This window comes from Mustela nigripes, chromosome 5, assembly GCF_022355385.1.
Source record: "Mustela nigripes isolate SB6536 chromosome 5, MUSNIG.SB6536, whole genome shotgun sequence".
In the NCBI taxonomy this organism is placed as follows: domain Eukaryota; kingdom Metazoa; phylum Chordata; class Mammalia; order Carnivora; family Mustelidae; genus Mustela; species Mustela nigripes.
The window spans coordinates 64,397,854-64,414,912 of record NC_081561.1 but is presented as its reverse complement, the minus strand read 5'-3'; the positions used below and the strand labels follow the sequence as shown (position 1 = coordinate 64,414,912).

At 38.3% G+C, this 17,059-nt stretch overlaps 1 protein-coding gene across 1 annotated transcript in view; it reads left to right on the top strand.

Annotated features, from left to right (window-relative positions):
* The window catches only part of DNAH8 (dynein axonemal heavy chain 8), a 367,659-nt gene that overhangs the window by 319,710 nt on the left and 30,890 nt on the right, over window positions 1-17,059 (top strand). The gene's annotated exons all lie outside the window — the stretch shown is intronic.

Genomic DNA, 17,059 nt, shown 5'->3' with positions numbered 1-17,059 from the left:
GATCTGGAGAGCTTGTGCAGGTCTTAGACAAAATGGGTCAGCTTTTCAGAAGGCTTCTTCCCCACGTCCATGTCTGGGGGATTCTTTTCAGATCACCTCATAAAAAAATAAAATCACCCACCAAGAAGATGATTTTCTAGATGAGACCTAGCTGGACTAGCATGTCCATTGACCCCTCCCTGGAGCAGTGGTGAATACGGCTCACTTTGGCCAACAGGAGAATGGTCATGTCTGCAGCAGCATGAGCTTTTGGCACTCAGCCCCTGGTGCAGAGCGGGTTTCCAGAGAGGCAAGGAGCTGGCGGCAAGCCAAGAGCTCCTGAGAGTCCCAGATGTGGGGTCTTTACCCTTTTTTATTTGTAGTTAGTACAGGTAGGAAGAATGAACTCTGATTTTCTTTGTATGAATGGAAACTTACGGCGGTTTTCTCTTCTTTAAACTTTAAGGATCTGTGCTTAAATATCATAATAAAAGCAGGGTTTCTTTGCCCTCAAATGATGTCTTTCTGATCCTCCTGTGTTTTGAGGAGCACATAAATTCACATATATGTTTCCCTTTGTGTGGGTTAAGATGCCAGAACCAGGTAAATAGTGATAATGGTAATGTACTATATACGTTTACCATGAGAAGAAACAATTAAATTTTCATGCCTTTTAAATATTGGAGAATTGCTCTCCTTTATATCGAGGTTTAATAAAATTCAAGCCAATTGGCCCGAATTCAAAAAACATTTATTGAGAACTTACTTTCTAGCCAACTCAGGATACAGAGATTAGTAAGACCCAATCCTTGCCCTTGGAGATCATCATGTACTAGGGAAAATGGATGACAAATAGTTATGTAATACGGTATGACAGCTTTAAAATCAGGCTTATATGGAGCATGTGCGTGCGCACGCATGCGTGCACACACACACACACAAACACACACATTGCTGTGAGAACAAAGACGAAGAAGCAATAAATTCCAATTTAAGAATTCAAGTAAGCTAGTGAGAGGGGCCACCTCTGAGCTGTGCCTTAGTGGATGTGCAGCAGTTCTCAAGTAAGAGAGGGGGCAGGGAGGAAGGGACTGCAGCACTGGGGACAAGAAGGACAGTGCGAGGAAAGAGGAAGAGAGGGAGCAGTAAGTGTGTATACGTGTATTGAGTCACCGAGTTGTACACCTTAAATATATACAATTGAAAAAAATTAAGAATAAAATGATTTGGCACACTGAAAAGAAAAGGCATCGATTAGGGCACATACATGAAGGAACAGTCCAGGGGGAGGGGCATGAAGATGTTAGTGTGTGCTGTGTGTATGAGGAGGAGAGTATCTCTGAACTTGGTAGGTCAGCAGCTGGGTGAAGACATTGATGTTCAAGGAGATGGGACAGGTAGGGCAAAGGGAGAATGAAAGCAGGGAGCTGAGTGTTGGGATTGTTTGATTTAAGAAGCAGAGAGCCTAGAAGTCAGCAGAAATGTGGATATGTGGAGGTTAGGATAAAGTCGGAGGTTTCATGCAACCCAGCCTTGCCTGGTGGTTCACAGCCCTTGGTAGGATGACTGTGACAGTGACAGCTACATCTTTAACATAGCACTCTGCCCTCACTGACTGCCTTTACTGTATCTAATACTAGCATGAGATCACGGAGTAATATACAGCGCAGAAATGTACCTGTGTGAGAATTGTATATAAGAACATATGGATCCTTGACTTTTGATGACTTCATGTTATTGTCACATCAGCTGTTTTCTTAGGGTTTCCCCTGGGAGTTATCTGTATTTTCCTTGGAATTTAGATGACTTTTAAAAACTGAGATAGCACCGTACTTCAAAATTCAGGAATGAGTTGCAAATGCCTTTTGTCTCATTTTACTAGACTATTCTTTTACCTGTGTATGTGCTCAATGTTGTGTGTGCTTGATGTGTTCATCTTTCAGCTTTTTACATTAATGTATTTGGGGATATTCCAAAACCCCAATATCTGAGTAGAGGTTTCTCACCAAAAAATAATGAAAGTTAAATTTAAAATTCTCTATAAAATTATGCAAATCCAATTTTCCTTTTTTTTTAAATATTTTATTTATTTGCCAGAGAGAGAGAGAGAAAGTACATACAAGCAGGCAGAGAGGCAGGCAGAGGCAGTAAGAGAAGCAGGCTCCCCACCGAGCAAGGAGCCCGATGTGGGACTCAATCCCAGGAACCCAGAATCATGACCTGAGCCAAAGGCAGTGGCTTAACCAACTGAGCCACCCAGGTATCCCTCAATTTTCTTTTAAAAAAAAGACCTTATTTATTCATTTGAGAGAGAGAGAGGCAGAGAGTTGGGAGGGAGGAGCATAGGGAGAGGGACAAGCAGACTCCATGCTGGGTGGGGAGTCAATCCCACTACCCTGAGCCAAAATCAAAAGTCGACTGCTAAGTGACTGAGTCACCAAGGCGCCCTATACAAAATCAGTTTTCATTTAATTTTATTAAAAATCAGCTTTTACCTTATTGGCCCTAATTATGAAACTTCTATGTTTAAAGATAATGAGTTGATAACCCAACTCTGGTTGGGTTACAAACATTTGCTGGGTTTGACCCTCATCATCACCATATCCAACAAAAGTCCAGCTTATTAGAGCATAGTGGCAGATACATTTACCTTAGCCGTGACTAAGCCCAAAGAATCTAGTTCTTTGGGTATGTGTGTTTGGGTCCAGATGTAGTAATCTACCTGCTAACCAAACGAAAATGCTGAAGACAGATCATCTACCATTTTTCAGCTGGTTCCCTATATGAATGAAAGGCTAGCTGAATAGAATTCCCTGTGTGGACACAAAATGCGGGTTTTTCATAAAGAAGCCTGGATAATTTTAGCTGTAGCTCCTTGGGATTTTGTTAGTTAGTGAGATAATCTGCACAGTTCGCAGCTAGAGATGAAAAAGAAAAAGGTGTAATCCTTTCTGTACACTGTGAGGGAAGGCAGAAGGGGGCCTTTCTGGTGTGGCACAAAGATTACTAGGAATTTGTAAGATGTGTTTCAGTGGATCTCAAACATTTGTCACTGATGGGTCTTTGTTGAGTCCTTGGTGGGCTTTATATCTGGGGCCTTATTTTTTTTTTTTTATTTTTCAAAAGAAAATTGCCTTAATCCTTTTCATTATAAAAAATCATACTTTCTCATTGAGAAAAACAGACAACAGAGAACACAGAAAGCAGAAAGTCATTACAGCAAATACTTATCATACAAAAATCTCACTCTCAAAATACCATTCTAGATTTTTTCTATGCTTATACGTACAATATTTACAACAAAAAAATTAGATTGTACCATGGTAAGGTTTTTGTAACATGCTATTTTTTTTATTGAAGAATATATAGTTGAGACACAATGTTACATGTGTTTCAGAAGTACAACATAGTGATTTGACAACTCTATACATTATGCCATGCATAATGTAGCTATGATTTGTCCTCATACAACACTATAAAATTCTATTGACAATATTCACATGCTATCCCTTTCATTCCTGTGACTTATTTATTCCACAACTGGAAGCTTGTACCTCCCATTCTTCACCCAATTTGCCCATCTTCCCACCCCCCTCTGATCTGACAACCACTAGTTTATTCTCTGTTTTATGGGTCTATTTCTCCTTCTTTTTTTTTCACTTGGTTTGCTTTTTATATTCCACATATAAGTGAAATATTGTATTTTTCTTTCTCTGTCCAACTTACTTGGCTTAGCATAATGCCCTCTAGGTCCATCCATGTTGTTGCAAATGACAATATCTCATTCTTTTTTATGGGTGAATAATGCTGCAATTTACATTATCATGCTTGTTAATTGCAATCTTAATTGCAGCATTATTTACAATGTCTAAAATGTAGAAGCAACTTAAATGACCATGATTGATGAAAGGATAAAGAAGATGTGGCATATATATACAAAGGAGTATTACTCAGTCATAAAACAGAATGTACCATGCTATTTCATTCAATAATCTCAATTCAGTACCTCACCTTACCAATGCATACAGAGCCACATCACATTTTTACTGGCTGTATAGATATTTAGAGAACTTTACCAGGATTTATTACTACAGCTATCATTATAAACAGTCTTGTATGTACATCTTTGGACACTTGCTACTTTAAAAAACTGATTTGTTAAATATAAGAGTATTTATAACATGTGTGTAAAATATAAAATATTGCTCTTTTTGCATCACCATATCTACATTTTGCTCCATCTTCCTTGTCTTTTCAATGAAGGGAATTTTAAAGGATGGACTTCAGAAAGGATAATTATTGTAGTAGAAGGTTTGAGGTATAGAAAAGAATGGGTAAATCTAAATAAGTATTATAGCATAGAACAATAATTTTAATTGTGGGCTTATTTAAAAAAAAAAAGATAGAATTAAAATGCTGAAATGCCAGGAGGGAAGCGACTGTAGTTAAAGTTACCTAACAGTCTTTGATTGAGAGGAGGGTAAAAATGTTAATTTTATACTTAATTAAAAATGGATGTTAAAATTTCTAGAATAAAGAGTTAAAAAATAGAAAGAGTATATAACTTATAAACTAGCACAGGAGTGAAAACAGAATTTAAAACCTCATATTCAGGGTGCCTGGGTGGCTCAGTGGGTTAAGCCGCTGCCTTCGGCTCGAGTCATGATCTCAGGGTCCTGGGATCGAGTCCCGCGTCAGGCTCTCTGCTGGGCAGGGAGCCTGCTTCCTCCTCTCTCTCTCTCTCTCTCTCTGCCTGCCTCTCTGCCTACTTGTGATCTCTCTCTGTCAAATAGATGAATAAAAAATCTTTAAAAAAAAAAAACCTCATATTCAGCAATAAGTCAAAGACAGGCAAACTTCTCAAAAGTTAAAAACAGATCTTAGGACATTGAAAAAATAAAATTATATTTTTTAAAAAAAGGAAAAAAAAGTTAAAAATAGAACTACCCTCTCACTCAGCAATCACACTATGAGTATTTACCCAAAGGATACAAAAATAGTAATACAAAGGAGCACATGCACCCCATTGTTTATAGCAGCAATGTCCACAGTAGCCAAATATGGAAAGAATCTACATGTTCATCAATAGATGAATATATTAGGAAGATGTGTGTAATACACACACACCACACACACACACACACACACATACACACACATACTCTGTGGAATATTACTCAGCCATCAAATAGAATGAAATCTTGTTATTTGCAATGATTTGGATGGAACTAGAGGGTATTCTGCTAAGCAAAGTAAGTCGTTAAGAGAAAGACAAAAACCATATGGTTCAAGAAACAAAACAGAGCATTAGAGGGGTAGGGAAGGAAAAATAAAATAAGATGAAAACAGAGAGGGAGACAAACCATAAGAGACTCTTAACTATAGGAAACAAACTGAGGGTTGATAGAGGGGATGTGGGTAGGGGGATAGGGTACTTGGGTGATGGGGATCAAGGAGGGCACATGATATAATGAGCACTGGGTGATATATCCAACAGATGAATCATTAAATTTTACCCCTGAGACAAATTGGAGAGGGAGACAAACCGTGAGAGACTGTGGACCCTGGGAAACAAACTGAGGGTTTCAGAGGGAAGGGAGTGACAGGTGATGGGTACTAAGGAGGGCACATGTTGTGACGAGCCCTGGGTGTTATACTCAACTAATGAATCATTGAACAATACATCAAAAACTAATGATGTACTACCATACAGTGGCTAACTGAACACAAATAAATAAATAAATAAATAAATAAAATTTTAAAAGTAAATAAAAAATTTCCCCTGAAACTAATAATATGCTGTATGTTAACCAAATTGAATTTAAATAAAAAAAATTTAAAGTTTTATTGACTTATAATTTGCCTATCATAAACCATAAATTCATTCATTTTAAGTGATCAATTCAATGATTTTTACTGTTTATAGACTTTTGTGACTATCACCACCATCTAATTTTAAAATATTTCCATCACCCCTCAAAAGAATTATGTAATTCTTTTGTATTCATTTGTAATAAATTCCCACTACCACCCCCAGCCTCAGGCAACCAATAATTTACTTTCTCTATAGATTTGCCTTTCTGGAAATTTCCTATATCTAAAGTCATATACCAGCTGATCTCCCGTGGATGGATTCTTTTACTTAGTATAATGTTTTAGAAGCTCACTCATGTTGTAAACTGTACCAGTACTTCATTGTTTTTATGCCAAACAATATTCCAATGTATGAATGTACCACATTTTATTTATCCATATAGAAATTGATGAATGTTTGGGTGGTTTCTGGGTTTTGCTGCTATGAACATTTGCATACAAGACTTTGTGTAGATATGGCTTTTCATTTCTCTTGAATAGATAACTAGAAATATAGTTATTGAATCATATGATCATTTTTAACATTTTAAGAAATTGCCAGATTGTTTTCCAAAGTGGCTGTACCATTTTATAGTACCCTCCAAAAATATATGAGGGTTAGGTTTTTCTCCATCCTCTTACCAATGCTTGTTATTGTCTGGTTTTTATTCTAATCATTCTTGTAGGCAGGAAGTGGTATCTCAGTTGCAATTTTAATTTGCATTTTTTCTATGAATGGTGAGCATCTTTTCATGTGTTTATTGGCCATTAATATAGCTGTTTTGTGAAATATCTATTTAAATCTTTTGCCTTGCCTTCATTCTTAAAAGATAATTTTGCTTGGTATACAGTTCGTGGTTTGTAGTTATTTTATCCTAACATGTGCAACACACTTTTCCATTTTCTTCCAGCTTCCGTCACTGCTCTTGAGGATTGGCCATCAGTCTTCTTGTCATTTCTTTCAAGATAATCTGTCTTTCTCTCTGGTTGCTTTTAAAATACTTGTTTTGTTTTTAGTGTTTTACAGTTTCATTGTGATATGTCTCCCTCTGGATTTCTATTTATTTGTTTGTTGGTTTGTTCATCCTACATAGGAGGCACTGAATTTCCTGAACTTTAGTATTCAACTCTTTCATTAACCCCCAGTCATTATTTCATCCCTTATTTCTTTTTTATTCTCTCTCTTCTATCTTTCTGAAGCTGTCCTGAGATATATGTTAGAACTCATCACTCTATCCTATATGTTTTTTAACCTCTCTTTCATATTTTCCATTTGTTTTCCTCTACAGCATTCTGCATAATGTCTTCAGGTCTATTTTCCAGTTTCCTAATTCTTTACTTGGCCAAATCTAATCTGCTGTTTCACTCATTGTTAACTTTTATGGTAGGCAGAATAATGAATCCCAAAGATATGCACATCCTAATCCCCGGAACCTGTATATATTTTATCTTTTGTGGCACAAAGGACTTTACAGATATTTTTAAGGGTAAGGACGTAGGGGTGGGAACGTTATCATAGATTATCAATTGGCCCAATTTAATCACATGAACCAGTGGGAGATGGAGGCAGAAGTATAAGGTAGAAAGATGAAATTCAAGCAGGAGAAAAAATTCAAAGTGAGGGGCGCCTGGGTGGCTCAGTGGGTTAAATCCTCTGCCTTCAGCTCAGGTCATGGTCTCATGGTCCTGGGATCAAGCCCCACATCGGGCTTTTTGCCTAGCAAGAGCCTCCTTCCTCCTCTCTCTCTGCCTACCTCTCTGCCTACTTGTGATCTCTCTCTCTGTCAAATAAATAAAACCTTAAAAAAAAATTCAAAGTGAAAAAGGGACTTGACCTGCCACTGTCATGAATAGCTACCAAGGAATTAGGGTCCTCAGTAAGAAAGTAGATTCTGCCAACAGCTCAAATGACCAAGGAAATGGATCTTAACCAATCACTTATGGAGAGGAACTCAGCCTTGCTGACATTTTTATTTTAGCCCAGTGAGTCCTATGTAAGACTTATTAACTACAGAACTCTAAGACAATAAATTTATGTTGTTTTAAGACACTTACTTTTGAAAAAGATTTTATTTCTTTAGAGAGAGGGCACAAGTAGGAGGAGGGTCAGAGGGAGGGGGAGAGAAAGAATCTCAAGCAGACTCCTTGCTGAGCATAGAGCCTGATACTGGGCTCAGTCCCGTGACCATGAGATCATGACCTGAGCTGAAATCAAGAGCCAGAGGCTTAACTGACTGAGTCACTCAGGAACCCAAGACAGTTATTTTGTGATAATTTGTTATAGCAGCAATAAAAAACTAATGCAGTTTTTCAATTTTGATATTTTTTCAAATTTTCAAAAGTTCTATTTGGCTCTTTTTAACATATGCTACTCATGTTTAGATTTTCCTGTCTCATATTTTCAATAACACTTTTTAAAAAATTCCTGATATAGTAAAAACATCTATTTAATGTGCATCTGAAAATTTATTATCTGTGATCTTTGCAGGTCTGGTTCTGCTTTGTGTTGTTTCTACTGGCTCTTGCTCAGAATAAGAAGTCTTGCTTTGTTTCTTTATGAGTTTTTTTTTTTTTTAATTTTTGACTGTGAGCTCATCATGTCTGTTGGAAATTAACTGTTGGATTCTTTTTTTTTTAATATAATTTTTTTTTAATTTTTTATAAACATATATTTTTATCCCCAGGGGTACAGGTCTGTGAATCACCAGGTTTATACACTTCACAGCACTCACCAAAACACATACCCTCCCCAATGTCCATAATACCACCCCCTTCTCCCAAACCCCCTCCCCCCAGCAACCCTCAGTTTGTTTTGTGAGATTAAGAGTCACTTATGGTTTGTCTCCCTCCCAATCCCATCTTCTTTCATTTATTCTACTCGTACCCACTTAAGCCCCCATGTTGCATCACCACTTCCTCATATCAGGGAGATCATATGATAGTTGTCTTTCTCCGCTTGACTTATTTCGCTAAGCATGATACGCTCTAGTTCCATCCATGTTGTTGCAAATGGCAAGATTTCATTTCTTTTGATGGCTGCATAGTATTCCATTGTGTATATATACCACATCTTCTTGATCCATTCATCTGTTGATGGACATCTAGATTCTTTCCATAGTTTGGCTATTGTGGACATTGCTGCTATAAACATTCGAGTACACGTGCCCCTTTGGATCACTACGTTTGTATCTTTAGGGTAAATACCCAATAGTGCAATTGCTGGGTCATAGGGCAGTTCTATTTTCAACATTTTGAGGAACCTCCATGCTGTTTTCCAGAGAGGTTGCACCAGCTTGCATTCCCACTAACAGTGTAGGAGGGTTCCCCTTTCTCCGCATCCTCACCAGCATCTGTCATTTCCTGACTTGTTGATTTTAGCCATTCTGACTGGTGTGAGGTGATATCTCATTGTGGTTTTGATTTGTATTTCCCTGATGCCGAGTGATATGGAGCACTTTTTCATGTGTCTGTTCGCCATCTGGATGTCTTCTTTGCAGAAATGTCTGTTCATGTCCTCTGCCCATTTCTTGATTGGATTATTTGTTCTTTGGGTGTTGAGTTTGCTAAGTTCTTTATAGATTCTGGACACTAGTCCTTTATCTGATATGTCGTTTGCAAATATCTTCTCCCATTCTGTCAGTTGTCTTTTGATTTTGTTAACTGTTTCCTTTGCTGTGCAAAAGCTTTTGATCTTGATGAAATCCCAATAGTTCATTTTTGCCCTTGCTTTCCTTGCCTTTGGCGTTGTTCCTAGGAAGATGTTGCTGCGGCTGAGGTCGAAGAGGTTGCTGCCTGTGTTCTCCTCAAGGATTTTGATGGATTCCTTTCGCACATTGAGGTTCTTCATCCATTTTGAGTCTATTTTCGTGTGTGGTGTAAGGAAATGGTCCAATTTCATTTTTCTGCATGTGGCTGTCCAATTTTCCCAGCACCATTTATTGAAGAGGCTGTCTTTTTTCCATTGCACATTCTTTCCTGCTTTGTCGAAGATGAGTTGACCATAGAGTTGAGAGTCTATTTCTGGGCTCTCTATTCTGTTCCATTGATCTATGGGTCTGTTTTTGTGCCAGTACCATGCTGTCTTGATGATGACAGCTTTGTAATAGAGCTTGAAGTCCGGGATTGTGATGCCACCAACGTTGGCTTTCTTTTTCAATATCCCTTTAGCTATTCGAGGTCTTTTCTGGTTCCATATAAATTTTAGAATTATTTGTTCCATTTCTTTGAAAAAGATGGATGGTACTTTGATAGGAATTGCATTAAATGTGTAGATTGCTTTAGGTAGCATAGACATTTTCACAATATTTATTCTTCCACTCCAGGAGCATGGAACATTTTTCCATTTCTTTGTGTCTTCCTCAATTTCTTTCATGAGTACTTTATAGTTTTCTGAGTATAGATTCTGTGTCTCTTTGGTTAGGTTTATTCCTAGGTATCTTATGGTTTTGGATGCAATTGTAAATGGGATTGACTCCTTAATATCTCTTTCTTCTGTCTTGCTGTTGGTGTAGAGAAATGCAACTGATTTCTGTGCATTGATTTTATATCCTGACACTTTACTGAATTCCTGTATAAGTTCTAGCAGTTTTGGAGTGGAGTCTTTTGGGTTTTCCACATATAGTATCATATCATCTGCGAAGAGTGATAATTTGACTTCTTCTTTGCCGATTTGGATGCCTTTAATTTCCTTTTGTTGTCTGATTGCTGAGGCTAGGACCTCTAGTACGATGTTGAATAGCAGTGGTGATAATGGACATCCCTGCCGTGTTCCTGATCTTAGCGGAAAAGCTTTCAGTTTTTCTCCATTGAGAATGATATTTGCGGTGGGTTTTTCATAGATGGCTTTGATGATATTGAGGTATGTGCCCTCTATCCCTACACTTTGAAGAGTTTTGATCAGGAAGGGATGCTGTACTTTGTCAAATGCTTTTTCAGCATCTATTGAGAGTATCATATGGTTCTTGTTCTTACTTTTATTGATGTGTTGTATCACATTGACTGATTTGCGGATGTTGAACCAACCTTGCAGCCCTGGAATAAATCCCACTTGGTCGTGGTGAATAATCTTTTTAATGTACTGTTGAATCCTATTGGCTAGTATTTTGTTGAGTATTTTCGCATCTGTGTTCATCAAGGATATCGGTCTATAGCTCTCTTTTTTGGTGGGATCCTTGTCTGGTTTTGGGATCAAGGTGATGCTGGCCTCAAAAAATGAGTTTGGAAGTTTTCCTTCCATTTCTATTTTTTGGAACAGTTTTAGGAGAATAGGAATTAGTTCTTCTTTAAATGTTTGGTAGAATTCCCCCGGGAAGCCGTCTGGCCCTGGGCTTTTGTTTGTTTGGAGATTTTTAATGACTGTTTCAATCTCCTTACTGGTTATGGGTCTGTTCAGGCTTTCTATTTCGTCCTGGTTCAGTTGTGGTAGTTTATATGTTTCTAGGAATGCATCCATTTCTTCCAGATTGTCAAATTTATTGCCGTAGAGTTGCTCATAGTATGTTCTTATAATACTTTGTATTTCTTTGGTGTTAGTTGTGATCTCTCCTCTTTCATTCATGATTTTATTTATTTGGGTCCTTTCTCTTTTCTTTTTGATAAGTCGGGCCAGGGGTTTATCAATTTTATTAATTCTTTCAAAGAACCAGCTCCTACTTTCGTTGATTTGTTCTATTGTTTTTTTGGTTTCTATTTCATTGATTTCTGCTCTGATCTTTATGATTTCTCTTCTCCTGCTAGGCTTAGGGTTTCTTTCTTGTTCTTTCTCCAGCTCCTTTAGGTGTAGGGTTAGGTTGTCTACCTGAGACCTTTCTTGTTTCTTGGGAAAGGCTTGTACCACTATATATTTTCCTCTCAGGACTGCCTTTGTTGTGTCCCACAGATTTTGAACCGTTGTATTTTCATTATCATTTGTTTCCATGATTTTTTTCAATTCTTCTTTAATTTCCCGGTTGACCCATTCATTCTTTAGAAGGATGCTGTTTAGTCTCCATGTATTTTGGTTCTTTTCAAACTTCCTTTTGTGGTTGAGTTCTAGCTTTAGAGCATTGTGGTCTGAGAATATGCAGGGAATGATCCCAATCTTTTGATACCGGTTGAGTCCTGATTTAGGACCGAGGATGTGATCTATTCTGGAGAATGTTCCATGTGCACTAGAGAAGAATGTTTATTCTGTTGCTTTGGGATGAAATGTTCTGAATATATCTGTGATGTCCATCTGGTCCAGTGTGTCGTTTAAGGCCTTTATTTCCTTGCTGATCTTTTGCTTGGATGATCTGTCCATTTCAGTGAGGGGAGTGTTAAAGTCCCCTACTATTATTGTATTATTGTTGATGTGTTTCTTTGATTTTGTTATTAATTGGTTTATATAGTTGGCTGCTCCCACGTTGGGGGCATAGATATTTAAAATTGTTAGATCTTCTTGTTGGGAAGACCCTTTGAGTATGATATAGTGTCCTTCCTCATCTCTTATTATAGTCTTTGGCTTAAAATCTAATTGATCTGATATCAGGATTGCCACTCCTGCTTTCTTCTGATGTCCATTAGCATGGTAAATTCTTTTCCACCCCCTCACTTTAAATCTGGAGGTGTCTTCGGGCTTAAAATGAGTTTCTTGGAGGCAACATATAGATGGGTTTTGTTTTTTTATCCATTCTGATACCCTGTGTCTTTTGACAGAGGCATTTAGCCCATTAACATTCAGGGTAACTATTGAGAGATATGAATTTAGTGCCATTGTTTTGCCTGTAAGGTGACTGTTACTGTATATGGTCTCTGTTCCTTTCTGATCTACCACTTGTAGGCTCTCTCTTTGCTTAGAGGACCCCTTTCAAGATTTCCTGTAGAGCTGGTTTGGTGTTTGCAAATTCTTTCAGTTTTTGTTTGTCCTGGAAGCTTTTAATCTCTCCTTCTATTTTCAATGATAGCCTAGCTGGATATAGTATTCTTGGCTGCATGTTTTTCTCGTTTAGTGCTCTGAAAATATCATGCCAGCTCTTTCTGGCCTGCCAGGTCTCTGTGGATAAGTCAGCTGCCAATCTAATATTTTTACCATTGTACGTTACAGACTTCTTTTCCCAGGCTGCTTTCAGGATTTTCTCTTTGTCACTGAGACTTGTAAATTTTACTATTAGGTGACGGGGTGTGGGCCTATTCTTATTGATTTTGAGGGGCGTTCTCTGAACCTCCTGAATTTTGATGCTCGTTCCCTTTGCCATATTGGGGAAATTCTCCCCAATAATTCTCTCCAGTATACCTTCTGCTCCCCTCTCTCTTTCTTCTTCTTCTGGAATCCCAATTATTCTAATGTTGTTTCGTCTTATGGTGTCACTTATCTCTCGAATTCTCCCCTCGTGGTCCAGTAGCTGTTTGTCCCTCTTTTGCTCAGCTTCTTTATTCTCTGTCATTTGGTCTTCTATATCACTAATTCTTTCTTCTGCCTCATTTATCCTAGCAGTGAGAGCCTCCATTTTTGATTGCACCTTATTAATAGCTTTTTTGATTTCAACTTGGTTAGATTTTAGTTCTTTTATTTCTCCAGAAAGGGCTTTTATATCTCTCGAGAGGGTTTCTCTAATATCTTCCATGCCTTTTTCGAGGCCGGCTAGAACCTTGAGAATTGTCATTCTGAACTCTAGATCTGACATATTACCAATGTCTGTATTGATTAGTTCCCTAGCCTTCGGTACTGCCTCTTGTTCTTTTTTTTGTGTTGTATTTTTCCGTCTTGTCATTTTGTCCAGAGAAGAGTATATGAAGGGGCAAGTAAAATGCTAAAGTGTGGCAACAACCCCAGGAAAATATGCTTTAACCAAATTAGAAGAGATCCCAAATCGTGAGGGGGGAGAAAGGGGATAAAAAGAGTTTCAAAAAGGAAGAAAGAAGAAAAAAAAAAAAAGAAAAAAAGAAAAAAGAAAAAAAAAAGAAAAGAATTAAAAAAAAAAAGAAAACACCTAAGAAAAATATAAAAAAGAAAAAATATATGTATTAGATAAACTAGTAAAAAATCGTTAAAAAAGAAAAAGGTAACAGTTAAAAAAAAATTTTACCTGAAGGCGAGAAAAAAAAACAAAAAATGAAAAAGAAAAAAATTAAATTAACCGCAAGACTAAAAAAAATCACAGGGAAAAAGCCATGAGTCCCGTGCTTTGCTTTCTCCTCCTCTAGAATTCTGCTGCTCTCCTTGGTATTGAAACCGCACTGTTCGGTAGGTGAACTTGGTCTCGGCTGGATTTCTTGTTGCTCCGCCGCTTGCCGGGAGCCGGCCCCTCCCCCCAGGGTCTATCTTCCCGTCACTTTGGATTCACTTCTCCGCCGGTCCTACCTTTCAGAAAGTGGTTGTTTTTCTGTTTCCAGAATTGCTGTTCTTCTTCTCTTCGATCTGCCGATGGATTTTCAGGTGTTTGCAATCTTTAGATAAGCTATCTAGCTGATCTCCGGCTAGCTGAAGTAGTCTCGGCCTGCTACTTCTCCGCCATCTTGACTCCCAAAATCAACTGTTGGATTCTTTGAGACCTGGTTGTAGGCACATTATTCTAGGAAATGTGTGTGTTGGTTCGACCAGCTTCCACCTGAAACTTCCTGGAAGCACCTCAAAATAAATTTCCAGTTTGAGGATTTTAAATTCATATAAGTAATATGAGTGAATATTAAGTAATACAATAAACATGGTGAATTTTCAGGAAGAGGCAGTTCAAGTTAGCTGCATAGGAAGTTCTTGAACTAAACTCTTCCCACAGACACACCAAAGCTACAGCTACATATGGTACAGTTCCTCCTGCTGTTCCATAGTGAAGTGTAAAAGGACTACATCAAGATGGGTAGGAGAAGCAGAAATGTCATCTCATCCAAATCCTCACCCCTGGCACAGTGACATATAATTGGGAGGGATCTCATAAATGCAGAGCTTCTCTTTTAGAAGCAAAGGGATTATGTCCCACATCAGGAACTTCAACCCTTGGGACCTGTAACAGAGAGGCAAACCCCCAAAATGCCTGGCTTTGAAAACCAGTGGGGCTTATATCTAAGAAATAATACCAAAGGGCTGTAGGGAATTAAGATCCTGCTTTTATCTTCATGAGCAGACTCACTCATCCTGAGACTCAGAGCAAAGGCAGCAGCTTGAAAAGCACTTAGAGCATTTCTGAAGGAGATTTATTTGTTAATCCTAAGGCATCTGCTGGAGGGGCAGAAACCTGTTGGGACTCTCGCTAGGGATGGGCACCAGTTTTGTGTTCTCCCTTTGTCTTACTAGAGCCTGTGGGAGTGTCCCAACCCCAGTGGCTACTGTGGCCCTGCGAAAGCCAGAAGACACATGCAGCCCACACAGAGGTCCTTGCATGTCCCTTCCATGCCTGGCCTGATAGCAGGGTGGAGGGGGGATGCATTTCTGGTCCCCAGAGGGCTGAAATAATTGGAGAAACAGTTCTCAACAGGTTGCTACCCCCAAGGCATGGTACACATAATGAACTAAAGCACAACCTCAGTCTTCCTGTGAAAATGCTTATTTATATATTTGCTATCAACTTAAAATAGACTTTTTTTCCCGAAGATTTTATTTATTTGCCAGAGATCACAAGTAGGCAGAGAGGCAGGCAGAGAGAAAGGGGGAAGCAGGCTCCCTGCTGAGCAGAAAGCTCGATGCGGGGCTTGATCCCCAGAGCCCTGAAATGACCTGAGCCAAAGGCAGAGGCTCAACCTACTGAGCCATTCAGATGCCCCTTAAAATAGACTGTTATATTTATAAGTTGCTATATGTGAGCCTCATGGTAACAAAGCAAAAGTCTATCATAGATACAGAAAAGATAATAGGAAAGGAATCTAACACTAGAGAAAGTCATCAATTCACAAGAGAAGAGAAGGAGAAGAGAAAAGGAACAGAAAAGAACAAAGAGTCAGAAAACAATGAACAACATAACAATGAGCACATACCTGGTAATAATTACTTCAGATGTAAATGGGCTAAATTCTCCAATCAAAATCATAGAGTGGTTGAATGAATTTAAAAAAACAAACAAACAGGGGCGCCTGGGTGGCTCAGTGGGTTAATGCCTCTGCCTTCGGCTCGGGTCATGATCCCAGGGTCCTGGGATCGAGCCCTGCATGGGGCTCTCTGCTCTGTGGGGAGCCTGCTAACTCCTCTCTCTCTCTCTCTCTGCCTGCCTCTCTGCCTACTTGTGATCTCTGTCTGTCAAATAAATAAATAAAATCTTTAAAACAAACAAACAAACAAAACAAACAAACAAACAAACAAACCAAAAATGAAAACCCATGCTTCCTACAAGAGACTCACTTTAAATGTAAGGACATGCACAGACTGAAAGTGAAGGAATGAAAAGTGAGGTTTTATGCAAATGGAAACTGAAAGAAAACTTGGGTAGTTATATCAAACAAAATACACTTTTAAACAAAGACTGCGATGAAAGACAAAGATGGTCATTAAATATGATAAAGGGTCAATTCAACAAGAAGATACAACATTTATAAATATTTGTGCACCCAACATAGGAGCACCTAAATATATAAAGCAAATACTAACAGACCAAAGGGGAGGATTTGACAGCAGTGCAACAATAGTACTATAGTAAAATGTAATACAATAACAGTAGGGGACTTTAATATCCTACTGACTCTCACAGTTATGCAAACACACTATCTGTGTTTCTAGACCCAGGCACTTCAAGACAAAAACTAAGTGTGTGCCTCTCAGAGCATCTGGTTGACCCAGAAGAGATCTAGAGAGTGAGAATAAAAGCAAGAAAGAGACACGGACAGATGACTGTTTTAAAGCATCCTGTTCTTTTCTTCCACAACATGTATTAAAGTAGTATCGACAAATACATCCCTCTTCCACTAGATAGTGAGGGGCACCAAGGCAAGGATCTGTTTATCACCATATTATAGCACCTAGCTCTGTGCCTGATACATAGTAAATCTTTATTGGATACATAGATTTTAAAGATGGGTGGATACCTTTAGACAGGTGCAGCAGATGGATGCCAATAGATTATTTTGGAAGTCATAAAGTGGGAAAGTGAGAAAAAAACAGAAAATACCAAAAACATTTTAGTAATGTGTAATTCACAGAGGAAAAATGAGTGATCTTCTTTGATCTAACAAACTGTCATGTTATTATAGATTCTCATGTCCAGTCTATAACTGGGCAGAATAAAAGGACATGTGTTTGTTGCCCAGCACGAAGTTTGTAGTGACAAGCAAAATTGGATAGTAC